Here is a 19,875-nt window from a genome sequence, read left to right as displayed (position 1 = left end):
TTTGGGTCCTGTGATGGCCTACAGTAAAATTGCTATTCAGTAACCGCCTTCTGTACCTCCAGCCACATAATCACTTGTTCGTTTCTGTCAGGTGAATGCCAAATTTTTGTGGCCTGTTCTGGCATACAGTAAAATTGTTCTCCAGTGACCGTCTAATATACCACCAACATACTTAATCACTTGTTCTTTTCTGTCAGGTGAATGCCTAATTTTTAGGGGCTGTACTCCACTGTAGAGATGTCCCGAACTATTCGCCGGCAAACAGTTCCCGGCGAACATAGCTTGTTCGCGTTCGCCGCGGCGGGCAAACATATGCGATGTTCGGTCCGCCCCCTATACATTATTATTGAGCAAACTTTGACCCTGTACCTCACAGTCAGCAGACACATTCCAGCCAATCAGCATACCCTCCCTCCCACACCCTCCCACCTCCTATTAAAAAGTAAGGACAGCATCCATCTTCGATTCATTCTGAAGCTGCAGTGTCACACATTTGACTAAGTTGTAATCGCAATGCGATTAATACAGGTTATATTTATCGCATTGAGAATTCAACTTACAGCTGAGTTCCTAATAGTTGTATTGCTAGAATATAACGAAGATTGAGAATATAGTGCTATGTTCGTTATATTCGTCAATTCTAGCAATACATCCATTAGGAACTCAGATCTAAGTTGTAATCGCAATGCGATTAATACAGGTTATATTAATCGCATTGCGAATTCAACTTAGCTGGGTTCCTAATGGTTGGCGTTGCTATGGCTGGTGTCACCCGGTGCGGTAGAAAATGGTGTCACCCCTAAGCCATAATAAAGAGAGAAAAAAAGAAGTCACTAAGTCAGCTCCCATCAGATATCTGCATAGATCCAGAGTCTTGGTCTATGTGCAGATATCTGATTGGAGCTGACTTCTTATTTTCTCTTTTGCACATAAACGTTTAAACTATATTCCTTAGTAAAAATGACCAGTTCACACCATGTGGGTCTATATTTATGAGGGCCCCCCTGAGCAAAGATTAGTAAATGTGGCTGGGTGGCCCCAGCCCACAGTTCAACCCAACCCCTTATGTCTCCTGGCCTGGGGCCGTCTCTATAATAATCCACCAGTAATTTATGAATGGGGTTAGGTTATTAACTTATTACTATTGGGGTATTATTAAAATAATTTGGTCTATAAAGTCAGAGCCGCTCTACCTACCTCCTCCTCCCAGCACCAGAGGCTCCTGCAGGGCAGCTGCCGCGGCGCCCCACAACTCACCAGGCTGCAGTGAGTCACACCCCCGTCCCCCTTTACCACGTGACGGCGCGACCTGCTTGCTTGCTTGCGAAGTTTAGAAGTTGAACTCGTGAGTGAGAACTCCTGCGCCGGCGGGCCGCGGGTGACACCCCGTCAGACTGGTGTCACCCGGTGTGGCCCGCACCCACCGCACCCCCCTCGCAACGCCACTGGATTTAAGTTGTAATCGCAATGCGATTAATACAGGTTATATTAATCGCATTGCGAATTCAACTTAGAGCTGGGTTTCTAATGGTTGTATTGCTAGAATATAACGAAGATTGAGAATATAGTGCTATATTCGTTATATTCGTCAATTCTAGCAATACAACCATTAGGAACTCAGATCTAAGTTGTAATCGCAATGCGATTAATAGAGGTTATATTAATCGCATTGCAAATTCAACTTACCACACTCTGCGTCAACTACGTAATTTTCCATGGGAGTTTTGCCATAGATCCCCCTCTGGCATGCCACAGTCCAGGTGTTAGTCCCCTTGAAACAACTTTTCCATCACTATTGTGTCCAGAAAGAGTCCCTGTGGGTTTTAAAATTCACCTGCCTATTGAAGTCTATGGCGGTTCGCCCGGTTTGCCCGTTCGCAAACATTTGCGGAAATTCGCGATCACCGTTCGCGAACGGAAAATTTTATGTTCGCGACATCTCAACTCCACTGGCCTACAGTAAAATTGTTATTCAGTGACCGCCTAATGTACCTCTAGCCACATAATCGATTGTTCTTTTCTGTCAGCTGAATGCCTAATTTTTGGGGCCTGTACTGGCCTACAGTAAAATTGATATTTAGTGACCCCCTAATGTACCAACAACATAGTTAATCACTTTTTCTTTTCTGTCAGGTGATAGCCTAATTTTAGAAGCCTCTACTCCACTGGCCTACAGTAAAAGTATTATTCAGTGACCGCCTAATGTACCTCCAGCCACATAATCACTTGTTTGTTTCTGTCAGCTGAATCCCTAATTTTTGGGGCTTTTACTGTCCTACAGTAAAATTGTTATACACTGACCGTCTAATATAACTCCAGCCACATAATCACTTATTCTTTTCTGTCAGGTAAATGCCTACTTTTTGGGGCCTGAACGGGCCTACGGTAAAACTTTTATCCAGTGACCATCTAATGTACCTCCAGCCACATAATCACTTGTTCTTTTCTGTCAACTGAACGCCTAATTTTTGTGGCCGGCACTGTCCTACAGTAAAATTGTCCTCCAGTGACCGTATAATATACCACCAAAATACTTAATCACTTGTTCTTTTCTGTCAGGTGAATGCCTAATTTTTGGGCCTGTACTCCACTGGCCTACAGTAAAATTGTTATTCAGTGACCGCCTAATATACCTCCAGCCACATAATCGATTGTTGTTTTCTGTCAGCTGAATGCCTAATTTTTGGGGCATGTTCTGGCCTAATTATCCAGTGACCGTCTAATATACCTCCAGCCACATAATCACTTGTTCTTTTCTGTCAGGTGAATGCTTAATTTTTGGGGCCTGTTTTGGCCTACAGTAAAATTGATATCCAGTGACCTTCTAATATACCGCCAGCTACATAATCACTTGTTCTTTTCTGTCATGTGAATGCCTATTTTTTGAGGCCTATACTTCACTAGTCTATAGTAAATTTGTTATTCAGTGGACGCCTAATGTACAGTACAGACCAAAAGTTTGGACACACCTTCTCATTCAAAGAGTTTTCTTTATTTTCTTGACTATGAAGGCATCAAAACTATGAATTAACACATGTGGAATTATATACATAACAAACAAGTGTGAAACAACTGAAAATATGTCATATTCTAGCCTAGGTTCTTCAAAGTAGCCACCTTTTTGCTTTGATTACTGTTTTGCACACTCTTGGCATTCTCTTGATGAGCTTCAAGAGGTAGTCCCCTGAAATGGTTTTCACTTCACAGGTGTGCCCTGTCAGGTTTAATAAGTGGGATTTCTTGCCTTATAAATGGGGTTGGGACCATCAGTTGCATTGACGAGAAGTCAGGTGGATACACAGCTGATAGTCCTACTGAATAGACTGTTAGAATTTGTATTATGGCAAGAAAAAAGCAGCTAAGTAAAGAAAAACGAGTGGCCATCATTACTTTAAGAAATGAAGGTCAGTCAGTCAGCCGAAAAATTGGGAAAACTTTGAAAGTAAGGGCTATTTGACCATGAAGGAGAGTGATGGGGTGCTGTGCCAGATGACCTGGCCTCCACAGTCACCGGACCTGAACCCAATCAAGATGGTTTGGGGTGAGCTGGACCGCAGAGTGAAGGCAAAAGGGCCAACAAGTGCTAAGCATCTCTGGGAACTCCTTCAAGACTGTTGGAAGACCATTTCAGGGAACTACCTCTTGAAGCTCATCAAGAGAATGCCAAGAGTGTGCAAAGCAGTAATCAAAGCAAAAGGTGGCTACTTTGAAGAACCTAGAATATGACATATTTTCAGTTGTTTCACACTTGTTTGTTATGTATATAATTCCACATGTGTTAATTCATAGTTTTGATGCCTTCATAGTCATGAAAATAAAGAAAACTCTTTGAATTAGAAGGTGTGTCCAAACTTTTGGTCTGTACTGTACCTCCAGCCACATAATCACTTGCTGTTTTCTGTCAGGTGAATGTCAATTATTTTTGCCCTTTACTGGCCTACAGTAAAATAGTTATCAACTGACTGTCTAATATACTTCCAGCCACATAATTACTTGTTCTTTTCTGTCAGGTGAATGCCTAATTTTTGGAACCTATACGGGCCTACAGTTAAATTGTTATCCTGTAACCATCTAATATACCTCCAGCCACATAATCACTTGTTCTTTTCTGTCAGGTGAATGCCTAATTTTTGGGGCCTGTATTCCATTGGCCTTCAGTAAAATTGTTATTCAGTAACTGCCTAATGTACCTCCAGCCACATAATCACTTGTTCTTTTCTGTCAGGTGAATACCTTTTTTTTGGGGCCTGTACTGTCCTCCAGTAAAATTGTTAACCATTTACCATTTAATATAACTCCAGCCACATAATCACTATTTCTGTTCTATCAGCTGAATGCCTAATTTTTGGGGCCTGTACTGTTCTAATTATCCAGTGACCGTCTAATGTACCTCCAGCCACATAATCATTTGTTCTTTTTCTGCCAGGTGAATGCCTAATTTTTGGGGCCTGTTTTGGCCTACAGTAAAAATTTTATCCAGTGACCATCTAATATACCTCCAGCCACATAATCACTTGTTCTTTTCTGTCAACTGAATGCCGAATTTTTGGGGCCTGTACTGGCCTATTTATCCAGTGACCGCCTAATATACCTTCAGCCACATAATCACTTGTTCTTTTCAGTCAGGTGAATGCCTAATTTTTGGGGCCTGTTTTGGCCTACAGTAAAAATGTTATCCAGTGACCATCTAATATACCTCCAGCCACATAACCACTTGTTCTTTTCTGTCAGGTGAATGCTTAGATAATCGCTTTCTCTTTTCTGTCAGGTGAATGCCTAATTTTGGAGGCCTGTACTCCACTGACCTACAGTAAAATTGTTATTCAGTGAACGCCTAATGTACCTCTAGCCACATAATCACTTTTTCTTTTCTGTCAGCTGAATGCCTAATATTTGGGGCCTGTACTTACCTTATTCTTCAGTGACTGTCTAATATACCTCCAGCCACATAATCAATTGTTCTTTTCTTTCAGGTAAATGCCTAATTTTTGGGGCCTGTACTGTCCTTCAGTAAAATAGTTATCCAGTGACCGTCTAATATACCTCCAGCCACATAATCACTGGTTCTTTTCTGTTAGGTGAATGCCTATTTTTGGGGGCCTGTACTCCCCTGACCTACAGTACCTACAGTGACCGTCTAATGTACCTCTAGCCAGATAATCACTTGTTCTTTTCTGTCAGGTAAATGCCTAATTTTTGGGGCCTGTACTGGCCTACAGTAAAATTGTTATCCTTTGAACGTCTAATATAACTCCAGCCACATAATCACTTTTTCTTTTCTTTCAGGTGAATACCAATTTTTTGGGGCCTGTACTCCACTGGCCTAAAGTAAATTTGTTATTCAGTGACCGCCTGATGTTCCTCCAGCCACATAATCACTTGTTCTTTTCTGTTAGGTGAATACCTAATTTTTGGGTCTTCTACTGGCCTTTAGTAAAATAGCTATCCATCGACTGTCTAATATACCTCCAGCCACATAATCACTTGTTGTTTTCTGTTAGGTGAATGCCTAATTTTTGGGTCCTGTGCTTGCCTTCAGTAAAATAGCTATCCAGTGACTGCCTAATATAGCTCCAGCCACATAATTTCTTGTTATTTTCTGTTAGGTGAATGCCTAATTTTTGGGACCTCTACTGGCCTACAGTAAAATTCTTATTCAGTGACCATCTAATATACCTCCAGCCACATAATCACTTGTTCTTTTCTGTCAGGTGAATGCCTAATTTTTGGGGCCTGTACTGGCCTACAGAAAAATAGTTATTCATTGACTGTCTAATATACCTCCAGCCACATAATCACTTGTTCTTTTCTGACAAGTGAATGCCTAATTTTTGGGGCCTGTACTGGCCTACCTTAAAATTGTTATCCATTGACCGTCTAATATTCCCCCATCCACATAATCACTCTCTCTTTTCTATCAGGTAAATGCCTAATTTTTGGGGCTTGTACTGGCCTACCTTAAAATTGTTATCCATTGACCGTCTAATATTCCCCCATCCACATAATCACTCTCTCTTTTCTATCAGGTGAATGTCTAATTTTTGGGGCCTGTACTGGCCTACAGTAAAATTGTTATCCATTGACCAGCTTACCGTATATACCTCTAGCCACAAAATTACTTGTTCTTTTCTGTCAGGTGAATGCCTAATTTTTGGGGCCTGTACTCCACTGGCCTACAGTAAAATTGTTATCCAGTGACAGCCTAATGTACCTACAGCAACATAATCGCTTGTTCTTTTCTGTCACGTGAATGACAAATTTTTGGGGCCTCTACTCCTTTGGCCTAAAATAAAAATGTTCTAGGCTCCAGCCATGCACATTTTTGAGAGTTTACCTTTAAGACGCATAAAATGGCCCCTGATTAAAATACGTAATTTTTTTTTGAATTTTTGTCATTGATCCCCCTCTTGTATCACTATCCATGTTGTGGGACTATTTGTGCACTTCTAGTAAGTATTTGGTGCCTGCCAGTATGACCTTTTTTAGGTTCGCCTGTAATTATGGCAATTCATAGTATATCTGTATTTGGTACAGAACACTAAATATTCAGGCACCCTCAACCTCTTGAGTACAAATCTATTTTTGGTTTCTTCATAAGCGCATTCTAACAACCATAACTTTTAAATTTTTCTATCCACATATGAGTGCAGTACGAAAGGCCTGGGGGTATCTACAATTGTTTAATATGCAATGATATGTAATGTGATGCTATTCTATTTATTCCAGCAGAGTAGATAATGGTTGCCAATGGCAGGAACAGGGCTAACCACCCTGTTCCTCCCCTCTTGATAGGAGTGGGATGGTCCTGCTTCTGACAGGAGGGGGAGTTCTAGTCTAGCTGAATACAGAAGAAAGGAGGAGAAGAGAGTTCCTGTTAAGATAATGCCGGCATGAGGAAGCATATGTCAGAGGTCCCATTCCTAGGAACCGTATCTTTCTCCTGTGAGAACAACTAAATCCTTCCTAAAAAAATAATAATTGTGAGACAATACAGTAAGGTGACCAGCGAAATACAGCTTTATAGACACTCCTGCAAGGTGAGGGAAAACAGCTCAGACACCACCACCTACCTAAACCATCTCTAGGCCAGACTAACCTTACACCTGTACTACAGTGGATATCTAAATCCACAAGTGCTTGCTAGTGTAAATCTTTTTTGCAATCTTACAAGATACCATACCTCCTTAATTGGTGCTAGAGAAACAGCACTTTGTATTTATTGCTACTAGATGTTCGACAAGTTATATTTTGCTCTAAGTAAAGAGAGACTGTTATAAGATTACTTCTGGACTGATTCTTTAATCTCAACTTTCACTGCATGAAGCCACAGGGAGCGACAGCCTGAGGAAATAAAAAATGACAACATCCCAAGTGGGCCATCCTCTGCACCGGCTCCTCAATGGCTCACTGCATGAGGACTACAATTATGCTACACATTTGTGGCACTTACGATGTTTTGAAAGGCTGTTTTTTTGGTTGGAGATTTTTTAAAAACACAGCAAGTTTGCAAGTTTTGAGGTATTGTTTTGGTATGCTCATTGTGCTGTCCATAGACATATGTTGCCATCTGGCAATTGTTGGTAATTGTCTATTGTTTAATTCCTCTATTCCTCCACCCAAAAGAAAGTGAAAAGCACTCTGGGAAGAAGGAGGGCAGTCTCTTCCATAAAGTAAAAATCAACTCCATTCTTAAAAGCTATGATGATCCTTTATTCTTGAACACAGCAAGCACATACAAATAATCACGGCACACTAACTGTAAACACGATTCGGACAAACTACATGTCCTAGCCGTCCCCTGTGATGTCACAGCTTATAAAAGCCTCATCCAGCGCGGTCTCTACCATTGTCTTGTAAGCTGAGCATAGAGAGAGATGTGGCAAGCGCTCATGCGCTAGGGACAATATTGCTGCAATAATCCAGCGGCTGTGTTTGATCCATCCACCATGTTGGGGATCTTGTTTTAACCCAAATAATTTTAAAAGTGAAATACCATTAGCATCATAGTAGGGAGGGATCCCAGACCCTATGGAGGGATGCACATCCCTGTTGTGAATCACTCAATTTTATTTCTTTGAGGAAGGTATTCCCACTTCAATGCTGTGTACCAGGACAGGGGCAGCTGCATACATGCTCTGGCTCCCCTATCCCCACCAGGGGGAGCCAGAGCACACCAGGATGACCACGGCATCTGAAGGGTTAAAAGTCCATGACTGGCATTACAGCCGGTCATGGACATTACTGCTGGGTGTTTGCTCTTTAAAACAGCAGACACCCGGCAGCCATGTAAATTTACAGTCGAAAGTCGGGAAAGGGTTAACTTCCAAGCCTTTGAACTGAGATTGGGCCGCCAAGTGAGAACAATATGATTAGGCAGAGTGGCCTGGGTATACCTGATTTATAGCAATTTGTGACAAATTAATTTGTAACTAATAGAATTTCTTGGTGAACTTCGTCGAATTGGCAAAATAACATTTTTCAAATCTTCTCTCATCTCTAGTCATGTTTGTCATGGACAGTTATGTATTTCAAAGCTGGAAGTAGGCTTTTCACTTTGGTTATAGTGATTGACCAGACAGTGAAGGATTTTCTTGCTCTGTTGAAAAATTGCTTTGTATGGAAAGTAATGCCAGTATGAATAAGAATCTCTTGCTTTGGGGTGAGCTTCTTGGTATACTGAATTCATCTAACCCTGGAAACGGTTATTCCGTAAACTAGTGCCCCCTGAAAATTTTACTATATATAAATATATTTCATTTCACTATATTTTTAATTGGCAGAATTATAGTACAATGCTACATAAACTGCAATGTACCTGTTCTACAATTACTATACTGCTCAGTACTTGTTGTATGTGTACTTTACCGTGTTACATATACTGCACTACTGTACCATTATCTTTATGTGCTACTGTGCATGTAGTTTTCCATAGATTATACAGTCAGGTCCATAAATATTGGGACATCAACACAGTTCTAACATTTTTGGCTCTATACACCATCACAATGGATTTGAAATGAAACAAAGAAGATGTGCTTTAACTTCATATTGTCGACTTTAATTTGAGGGTATTTACATCCAAATCAGGTGAACGGTGTAGGAATTACAACAGTTTGCATATGTGCCTCCCACTTGTTAAGGGACCAAAAGTAATGGGACAATTGGCTTCTCGGCTGTTCCATGGTCAGGTGTGTGTTATTCCCTCACTATCCCAATTACAATGAGCAGATAAAAGGTCCAGAGTAAATTTCAAGTGTGCTATTTGCATTTGGAATCTATTGCTGTCAACTCTCAAGATGAGATGCAAAGAGCTGTCACTATCAGTGAAGCAAGCCATCATTAGGCTGAAAAAACAAAACAAACCCATCAGAGAGATAGCAAAAACATTAGGCTTCGCCAAAACAACTGTTTGGAACATTCTTAAAAATTAGGAATGCACCGGTGAGCTCAGCAACACCAAAAGACCTGGAAGACCATGGAAAACAACTGTGGTGGATGACCGAAGAATTCTTTCCCTGGTGAAAAAAACACCCTTCACAACAGTTGTCCAGATCAAGAACACTCTCCAGGAGGTAGGTGCATGTGTGTCAAAGTCAACAATCAAGAAAAGACTTAACCAGAGTGAATACAGAGCGTTCTCTACAAGATGTAAACCATTGGTGAGCCTCAAAAACAGGAAGGCCGGATTAGAGTTTGCCAAACGACATCTAAAAAAGCCTTCACTGTTCTGGAACAACATCCTATGGACAGATGAGACCATGATCTACTTGTACCAGAGTGATGGTAAGAGAAGAGTATGGAGAAGGAAAGGAACTGCTCATGATCCTAAGTATGCCACCTCATCAGTGAAGCATGGTGGTGGTAGTGTCATGGCATGGGCGTGTATGGCTGCCAATGGAACTGCTTCTCTTATATTTATTGATTATGTGACTGCTGACAAAAGCAGCAGGATTAATTCTGAAGTTTTTCGGGCAATATTATCTGCTCATATTCAGCCAAATGCTTCAGAACTCATTGGACGGCGCTTCACAGTGCAGATGGACAATGACCCAAAGCATACTGCAAGAACAACCAAAGAGTTTTTTTAAGGGAAAGAAGTGGAATTTTATGCAATGGCCAAGTCAATCACCTGACCAGAATACGATTGAGCATGCATTTCACTTGCTGAAGACAAAACTGAAAGGAAAATGCCCCAAGAACAAGCAGAAACTGAAGACAGTTGCAGTAGAGGCCTGGCAGAGCATCACCAGGGAAGAAACCCAGCGTCTGGTGATGTCTATGCGTTCCAGACTTCAGGTTGTAATTGACTGCAAAGGATTTGCAACCAAGTATTAAAAAGTGAAAGTTTGATTTATGATTATTATGTCCCATTACTTTTGGTCCCTTAACAAGTGGGAGGCACATATATGCAAACTGTTGTAATTCCTACACCGATCACCTGATTTGGATGTAAATACCCTCAAATCAAAGCTGACAGTCTGCAGTTAAAGCACATCTTGTTCGTTTCATTTCAAATCCGTTGTGGTGGTGTATAGAGCCAAAAATGTTAGAATTGTGTTGATGTCCCAATATTTATGGACCTGACTGTATACTCTTAAATTCCAGAATTTCTGTATATGCTGAAAATCCTGCAATCCTGCATTAGAGTGATCTGAGATTCTGAAGAAAAAAGAGAAAGTCCAATCCAATATGTTACAGCAAAGTTTGCAATCGCTTTATATATATATATATATATATATATATATATATATATATGTATTAAAATTCTATGCAATTTAACTAAAATATTAAATCTTGTATGTCCAAAAGAAAATGTAATATTAGATTCACTGATCTAGAAAAACAGAAAAATAAATAGACATCAGGTAGCCAGTAACAAATCATTTATTGCAGCAATTTCCATATGAGTAGAAGACTGTCAAATTACTTATGCAATATCTGGTGTTTGCAGCCTATTTCATCATGTGTAAGGAAGAGTTATCACAGATTATCACCACAATTTGTTCTTTCGCATTCATATCGTTTCAGTTTTAACAATAAATTTATTCTGACTCGGTGATGGATATACAATATTGTACAATTTATTTTTCCTTGCACACATCTCTTAACAATCCCACTAGAATTTTTTGGCAAGCATACAATCTCTACTCCTTAAATGACCTACAAATCTAAAACAAGCTCTGCCAACACTGTAATATTTCACTATATTCCATATAACTGCCTAGTCTTTTTATTTCTTTCACCAGAGCTTATTATAAAATGTATGCTTTTGCAGCTAACACTCCTGAATTTACAGTTATACTTACAAGTTAGTCTTTGCTAAGAAATAGGTAATACATTAGGACTTTGCTATCATGGGGGAAAATAGTGCACAGAATTGCACTTTGCACTTCCGGTGTCGCAGGTCCTGGAAGCGCGTGCTGGGCATAAATGTATCCTGCTTATGGTCTCTAGGGAATCCAAGCTGGAAACATCGGGTTGTGGATGGGCCAGCAGAGGAAATGAGCATCCCTACCATCCCAAGCTTTGCTCCAGAGCCTGCTGCTACACAGGGCACAGTGAGTAGTCTGACTTCAGGTGCTATTATGACCCTTATGGGTATTTTCTGCTCATCCTTCTCTCTCTTACACTTTCAGGGAGACAAGGATCCAACTGCCTCAGTAAAGCCTAAAACTAGAAAGTGTGGCATATGCTCTCAATGACTTGTGGCTCTAAACCACTTTGCAAGGAGTGTACAGAAAATATAGTTAAAGGGGAATCATCTACCTTTCTAGAAGATATCAGAATCATGGTTAAAGAGAAGTAAAATCTGCCCATGTTTTACCTGTCCCCTCTAAGCCTCCACCTGTTCCTACAAAAGTTCATCAGGTTCTGGACAGTGACTCTGATTAAGATAATATTGTCCTTTCTGATAACGACTCAAGTGATAGATCTTATGTCTCCTCGGATGAGAATAATGAATATAAAAGATTCCTATTTAACCCAGAGGATATTGACAAATTGATTAAAGCTATAAGGGCCAATATCCAGATGGAGCTAACCAAAAAAAAAAAAAAAGATACCAAATTTTGGGAGGTTTGAGGGAAAGCCAAAAAAGCATATTTCCTGTGAAATAAATATACAAAACATGATTAAGATTGAATGGACAAAACCAGAAAAAGGCACTTTCGTTCCTAGAGGATATCCTTTTAGTGAGGAAGATTGTGTTAACTGGGACACTATACCCCAAGTTGATGCTCCTATGGCCAAAGTGGCTAGGCGTACAGTGCTGCGGTTTGAGGACGCAGCACAATTAAAAGACCCAATCGATAGAAAAGCCGAGAGTCTGATAAAGAAGACTTGGGAGGCAAAGCCGGCTTTAATGAAGCTTGGTGTTGCTTTAACTTGTGTTTTTAAAAACACCCTTTTTGTGCAAAATACACTATTTTACAGCCCTAGCTGCATTTGCACATGTGAAATTCAATTATTTTATACAGCTTTCATATTCTGTTATAAAAAACAACAACCTTTTTATTCAAAATACTTAATATTGCAGCCCTTGCTGCATCTGTGATTGTTAAAAACAAGTTTTAAAAATTTACATACTTTTCTGGCTTTGAAAAAACACCAATTTTTGGCATTATCCAACATCTGGATTATTCAGTGTGCAATTTAAGCTAGAAATACAGCCATAATTTTCTGGGTTTTTAAAAACACACTTTTTTGGCAAAATACACAATTTTACAGCCCTTGCAGCATCAGCACGTGTGAAATTCAAGGGTTATACTGCTGTCATATTCAGTTATTACATAAACACCCGTTTTGGGCAAAAAAAGTAAATTTTGCAGCCTTTGCTGCATATGTCATTGTGAGATACACAATTTAGATACTGTGGTTCTATTCAGATATTTGAAAAACAGCCATTTTGTGCAAAAAAATATATATTTTGGCCTAGTCTGGATCAGGACGTGTGACATACAGCCTTTAGTACTGTGGTTATATTCAGTTATTTGAAAAACAACCATTTTGGGCCAAAAACTTAATTTTGCAGCCTTTGCTGCACATGTCATTGTGAGATACACCCTTTAGATACTGTGGTTCTATACAGATATTTGCAAAACAGCCATTTTGTGCAAAAAAACTTCAATTGCGGCCTAGTCTGGATCAGTCCGTGTGAGATACACCCTTTAGATACTGTGGTTATATTCTTCTATTAATAAAACCTCCTTTTTGGGCAAAATACACAATTTTACAGCCCTAGCTGCATCAGCACGTGTGAAATTCAAGGGTTATATACTGCTGTCATATTCAGGTATTAAACAAACACCTGTTTTGGGCAAAAAAGTAAATTTTGCAGCCTTTGCTGCATATGTCACTGTGAGATACACACTTTAGATACTGTGGTTATATTCAGTTATTTGAAAAACAGCCATTTTTTGCACGAAACTTAAATTCCGGCCTAGTCTGGATCAGTACGTGTGAGATACACCCTTTAGATACTGTGGTTCTATTCAATAATTTGAAAAACAGCCATTTTGTGCAAAATACTAAATTTTTCAGCCCTTGCTGCATCAGCACGTGTGAAATTCAAGGGTTATATACTGCTGTCATATTCAGTTATTAAACTAACACCCATTTTGGGCAAAAAAACTTTAATTGCGGACTAGTCTGCAACTGTACGTGTGAGATCCAACCTTTATATACTGTTGTTCTATTCTTCTATTAATTAAACAGCCATTTAGAGCAAGATCCTAAATTTGAGAAATATGAGGAGAGCGTCAAATAAGGGACTTGGCCCAGGTCGTGGTGCTGCTGGTGGAGCTCCTGTTGCAGGGAGAGGACGTGGTCGATCTGTGCCAGCTACACTCACAAGTAAAACCCCTTCCTCAGGTGCAAGTAGGCGACTGAAACTGCAGCGGTATTTGGTCGGGCCTAACAAGTACAGGCTATAGTAGATTGGGTTTCTGACAGTGCCACCAGTTCCTTCAGATTGTCTCCCACCCAGTCTCCTTCTGAAAGATCAGACTTGGCACCTGCAGCCGATGTCGATCAGTCTTTCACCTCACCCCCTTGCAAATCAGCCAAGCAGTCTGAGCCCCAAGTCATGCAGCAGTCTCTTCTGCTTTTTGATGACTCTGTTAGCAGGTTTTCCCAGGGCCATCCACCTATCCCTGCCCCAGAAGTGGAAAAGATTGAGTGCACCGTTGCCCAACCACTTATGTTTCAAGATGAGTACATGGGAGGACTATCACAGCACGTCTCGGATGATGACGAAACACAGGTGCCAACTGCTGGGGCTTTTGAAAGTGTGCAGACTGACAAGGAGGGCAGGGGTGAAGACTGGGTGGAAGATGATGTCGAGAACGATGAGGTCCTCGACCCCACATGGAATCAAGGTGATGCGAGTGACCTAAGTAGTTCGGAGGAAGCAGAAGCCACCAGCACAGCAGAAGAGAGAGCAGGGTGCAAAAGCAGAGCGGCCGTCCCCTAGAGAGTATGCCTGCTACTGCCCACCGCAGCAAGGCAGCAAGCACATCAAAGCCAGCTCCAAGGAGTTCCCTGGCGTGGCAGTTCTTCAGACAATGTGCTGACGACAAGACACGAGTGGTTTTCATGCTGTGCAATCAGAGCCTGAAGCGAGGCCTAAACATTCTCAACCTGAGCACAACCTGCATGACCAGGCATTTAAGTGCAAAGCACGAGCTGCAGTGGAGTAGACACCTCAAAAACCAATAAAGGTCTCTGGCTCCTCCTGCTTCCTCTTCTGCTGCAGTCTCGGCCTCTTCATCCACCTCTGGAGTGACAGTGCCACCTGCCACCCCGCAAACAGAGGATCTTCCAGCAACACCACCAACATGGCCAGTGCCGATAACGCCGTTCTCAGCGTTACTATCAGACTTCTATGCCTCCTTGAAAAAACGCTGCTGGCGTTGATGGAAGAGGATGTGGCACAGGAGGAGGAGGAGGAAGAGGGATCATTTCGTAGGGTTTCCGGCCAGTCACTCACAAGTGGCTCCGAGGGTGGGTTCCTGCACCCACAAACGCCAGGTACACAATTGTCCAGCCAGGGCACAGTTCTGGAGGATGACGAGGTGGAGGATGAGGAGGAGGAGATGGAGGAGGAAGTGGAACCTTGTTCACAGCAGGGTGGCACCCAGACCAGCTCATGGCCATCACTGATGCGTGGCTGGGGGTATACAGAGGACACAAACGATGCACATCCCACAGAGGACAGCTTTTCATTGCCTCTGGGCAGCCTGGCACACATGAGCAATTACATGCTGCAGTGTCTCCGCAATGACCGCCGAGTTGCTCACATTCTAACTTGTGCTGATTACTGGGTGGCCACACTGATGGATCCCCGTTACAAGGACAACATACCGTCCTTAATTTTGTCACTGGAGCGTGATAGTAAGATGCGCGAGTACAATCGCACGCTGGTAGACGCGCTGCTAGTGGCATTCCCACCTGACAGCGGGGGCACAGTGGAAGCACAAGGCGAAGGCAGAGGAAGAGGAAGAGGTCGCCAACGCAGCTGGGGCACCGCCAGCACCTCAGAAGGCAGGGTTAGCATGGCCGAAATGTGGAAAAGCTTTGTCAGCACGCCACAACAGCCAGCACCACCAGCTGATATGGAACGTCTTAGCAGGAGGCAGCATTTCACCAACATGGTGGAGCAGTATGTCTGCACACGCCTACACGTACTGAATGACGTGTCTGCCCCCTACAACTTCTGGGTCTCCAAATTGGGCACATGGTCAGAGCTTGCCCTTTACGTCTTGGAGGTGCTGGCCTGCCCTGCAGCCAGTGTATTATCTGAACGTGTGTTTAGCACGACAGGGGGTGTCATTATAGACAAGCGCAGCTGCCTGTCCACAGCCAATGTGGACAAGCTCACGTTCATTAAAATAAACCAGGCATGGATCCCACAGGACTTGTCCGTACTTTGTGCAGAATAGACATGTATACCGGCCTTAACCAGCCATTGTTATACTACAGCGCAATTGCTCATTCTTTTAGTTTGGATATTTTACACTCTTTTGGAGTGTACCCTAATTTAAAAAAATAAATAAAATTAAAACCAAAAACCAGTGTTGGCTACCTCGTCCTCCTCCAATGCTGCTTCCACCTACACCGCTATGTCCACCGCCTCCCCAAACTCCTACTCCATATGGAACTCCACCTCATAAATCTATTATTATATATTTTTTTATGTATTTTATTTTATGTCATTTCACTATGTGAGATTCACCAATTTTTGGGTGTGATGTACCACTGCTATACCTAGTAGACAGGTTAAAAAAATTCACAAATTTGCCTGTTGCATTTTCGGGTGAAATTCACCAATATTTGGGTGTGATGTACCACTGCTATACCTAGCAGACAGGTTAAAAAAATACTAATAATTTGTCTGTTACATTTTCGGGTGAAATTCACCAATTTATGGGTGTGATGTACCACTGCTATACCTAGTAGACAGGTTTAAAAAAATTCACAAATTTGTCTGTAAAATTTTCGGGTGAAATTCACCAATTTTTGGGTGTGATGTACGACACCTATACATAGTAGACAGGTTAAAAATTTTTTTTAAATTGTCTGTTACATTTTCGGGTGAAATTCACCATTTTTTGGGTGTGATGTACCGCTGCTATAACTAGTAGACCGGGGGAAAAAATAAAAATAAATTGTCTGTTACATTTTCGGGTGAAATTCACCAATTTTTGGGTGTGATGCACCACTGCTATACCTAGTAGACAGGTAAAAAATAAATAACAAATTTGTCTGTTACATTTTCAGGTGAAATTCACAAATTTTTGGGTGTAATATACCCCTCCTCTACCTAGTTGACAGCTTAATAAATTTCAATAATTTTTCGGGTGACAATAAACATTTTTTTTGCTGTCATAGACCCCTGCAGGTTAACCTAGACAGGTTAATACATTTCAGTAATTTTTCTGTTACATTTTTGGGTTGACATTTTACAATTTTGAACGTGAATAAACCCTTGCTGTGCATAGGTGACAGGGAATAACATTTCAGAAATTCTTCTTTAATTGATGCGCGCCACCTCCTTTCATTCAATGCTTAACCCCTTCACGACTGCAATCCGTTTATATACGTGATATTTGCACATGCCCCGTGCAGCTACCACGTGTATAAACGTCAAGCCAGCTCTTTAATCCAAGCGCTGCAAAGCGCTTGGATTAAAGCTTCTGCCCCTGCCCTGCTGCTGTCATGGACTGCATACAGTGCAGTAATGCCTGCAAGGGACCAATCAGAGTGGTCCCTTGCTGGCAATCGATCCGTTTGGTTAGTCTGTGCAGACTAACCAATCGGATCGTGGCAGTGCTAAAATGCCGGTTTCAGGCTCTGATCTGCACTTTGCAGATCAGAGCCTGAAATCAGGTAATGTGTCCTGGTGCCCCCGATCTGTGCCCCCTTCCTGTGCGCCTCCAACCACCCCTCCACCACCGTGAGCCCTGCCTCTGCCTGCCCCTGATGCGTTTTGTCTCTGCCCCCCCCCCATCCATGTATCGTGCCCTGCCCCCTCCCCGCCCAAAAACATTTATCCTGCCCCTATCTGTGCCCCCTCCATGCTGGCCGTACCCACCGTTTCCAGCCATGCCCCATTTGTGCCCCCTGCCCCCGATGCGGTCCCTCTGCTGTGTTTGATGGCGGCAGCTCAATTCCTGAGCCGCCGCCATCAGCAGCGAGTGTCAGCTCTATGCTGACACTCTGCTGTAACCCCTTAGATGTCGCAGTAGCGACATCCATGGGGTTAATAGAGGGAGGGGGCTCCCTCTCTCCACCATCAGGGCTGCTGCAAAGGCATCCGGTGTTGCCACCTACAGGAAATCTGGTAGTATTATACTTTGCAATGCAAGAGCATTGCAAAGTATAGTACAGCCATCAGCCCCACTGGATCTTCAAGATCCAAGAGGGACTTGATAAAAAAAAAAATTAAAATAATAAAAGTAAAAATAAATCAATAAATAAATAAAAATGTAAATGAAAAAAATAAATTGCCTTTTCCTGCAAAAAAAAACAAAAAACACACATATTGGGTATCACCGCGTCCTTAACGACCCTCTCTATAAATATATCACATGATCGACCCCGTCCAATAAACACCATAAAAAATTAAAAATAAAAGCTGTGTAAAAAAAAGCCATTTTTGTCACCTTACATCACAAAAAGTGCTACACCAAGCGATCAAAAAGACATATACACCCCAAAATAGTATCAATCAAACCGTCACCTCATCCCGCAAAAAAAGATACCCTATTTAAGACAATCGCCCAAAAAATAAAAAAGCTATGGCTCTCAGACTATAGAGACACTAAAACATAATTTTTTGGGTTTCAGAAATGCTATTATTGTGTAAAACTTAAATAAATAGGGAAAAGTATACATATTAGGTATTGCCACTTCCGTAACAATCTGCTCTATAAAAATGTCACATGATCTAACCCCTCAGATGAACGCTGTAAAAATAAATAAATAGAAACTGTTCCAATTTTTTGGTCACCTTGCCCCATAAAGTGTAATATTGAATGATCAAAAAATCATATGTACCCAAAAATGGTACCAATGAAAACCTCAACTCTTTCTGCAAAAAACGAGCCCCTGCACAAGACAATCGGCAGAAAACAAATTAATATATGGCGTTCAGAAAATGGACACACAAAAACTTAATTTCTTTTTCAAAAATGCTTTATTATGAAAAACTGAAACAAAAAATCAAACAACGTAGACATATTTGATATCACTGCGTCCGTAACAACCTGCTCTATAAAAATAGCACATGATCTACCCTGTCAGATGAATCTTGTAAAATATAAAAAATAACAAAACGGGGCCAAAACTTAATATAGAGCAATTAAAAATCATATGTACCCCAAAATAGTACCAATAAAACTGGCACCTTATCCTGTAGTTTCCAAAATGGGGCCACTTTTTGGGAGTTTCTACTGTAAGGGTGCATCAGGGGGGCTTTAAATGGGACATGGCATCTAAAAACCAGTCCAGCAAAATCTGCCTTCCAAAAGCCATATGGCTCTTATTTCCTTCTGCGCCCTGCCGTGTGCCCTTACATCAGTTTACGACTACATGTGGGGTGTTTCTGTAAACCGCAGAATCAGGGTAATAAATATTAAGTTTTGTTTGGCTGTTAACCCTCAATGTGTTAAAGAAAAATTTTTTATAAAATGGAAAATCTGCCCAAAAAGTGAAATTAAGAAATTTCATCTCCATTATCCTTTAATTCTTGTGGAACACCTAAAGGGTTGACAAAGTTAGTAAAATCAGTTTTGGGTAACTTGACGGGTGTAGTTTCTACAATGGGGTCATTTATCCACTATGTAAGCCCCACAAAGTGACTTCAGACCTGAACTGGTCCTGAGGCCTCATGCACACGACCGTTGTGTGCATCCGTGGCCGTTGTGCCATTTTCCGTTTTTTTTTTCGCGGACCCATTGACTTTCAATGGGTCCGTGGAAAAATCGGAAAATGCACCATTTTGCAGCTGAGACCGTGATCCGTGTATCCTGTCCGTCAAAAAAATATGACCTGTCCTATTTTTTTGACGGACAACGGTTCACGGACCCATTCAAGTCAATGGGTCCGTGAAAGAACACGGATGCACACAAGATTGGCATCCGTGTCCGTGATCCGTGGCCGTAGGTTACTTTCATACAGACGGATCCGAAGATCCGTCTGCATAAAAGCTTTTTCAGAGCTGAGTTTTCACTCAGATCCGACAGTATATTCTAACACAGAGGCGTTCCCATGGTGATGGGGACGCTTCAGGTTAGAATATACTAAAAGAACTGTGTACATGACTGCCCCCTGCTGCCTGGCAGGTACTGCCAAGCAGCAGGGGGCAGGCCCCCCCCC

This window comes from Bufo bufo, chromosome 1 (assembly GCF_905171765.1).
Source record: "Bufo bufo chromosome 1, aBufBuf1.1, whole genome shotgun sequence".
In the NCBI taxonomy this organism is placed as follows: domain Eukaryota; kingdom Metazoa; phylum Chordata; class Amphibia; order Anura; family Bufonidae; genus Bufo; species Bufo bufo.
The sequence above is the reverse complement of the archived record's forward strand: the minus strand, read 5'-3'. Positions refer to the sequence as shown.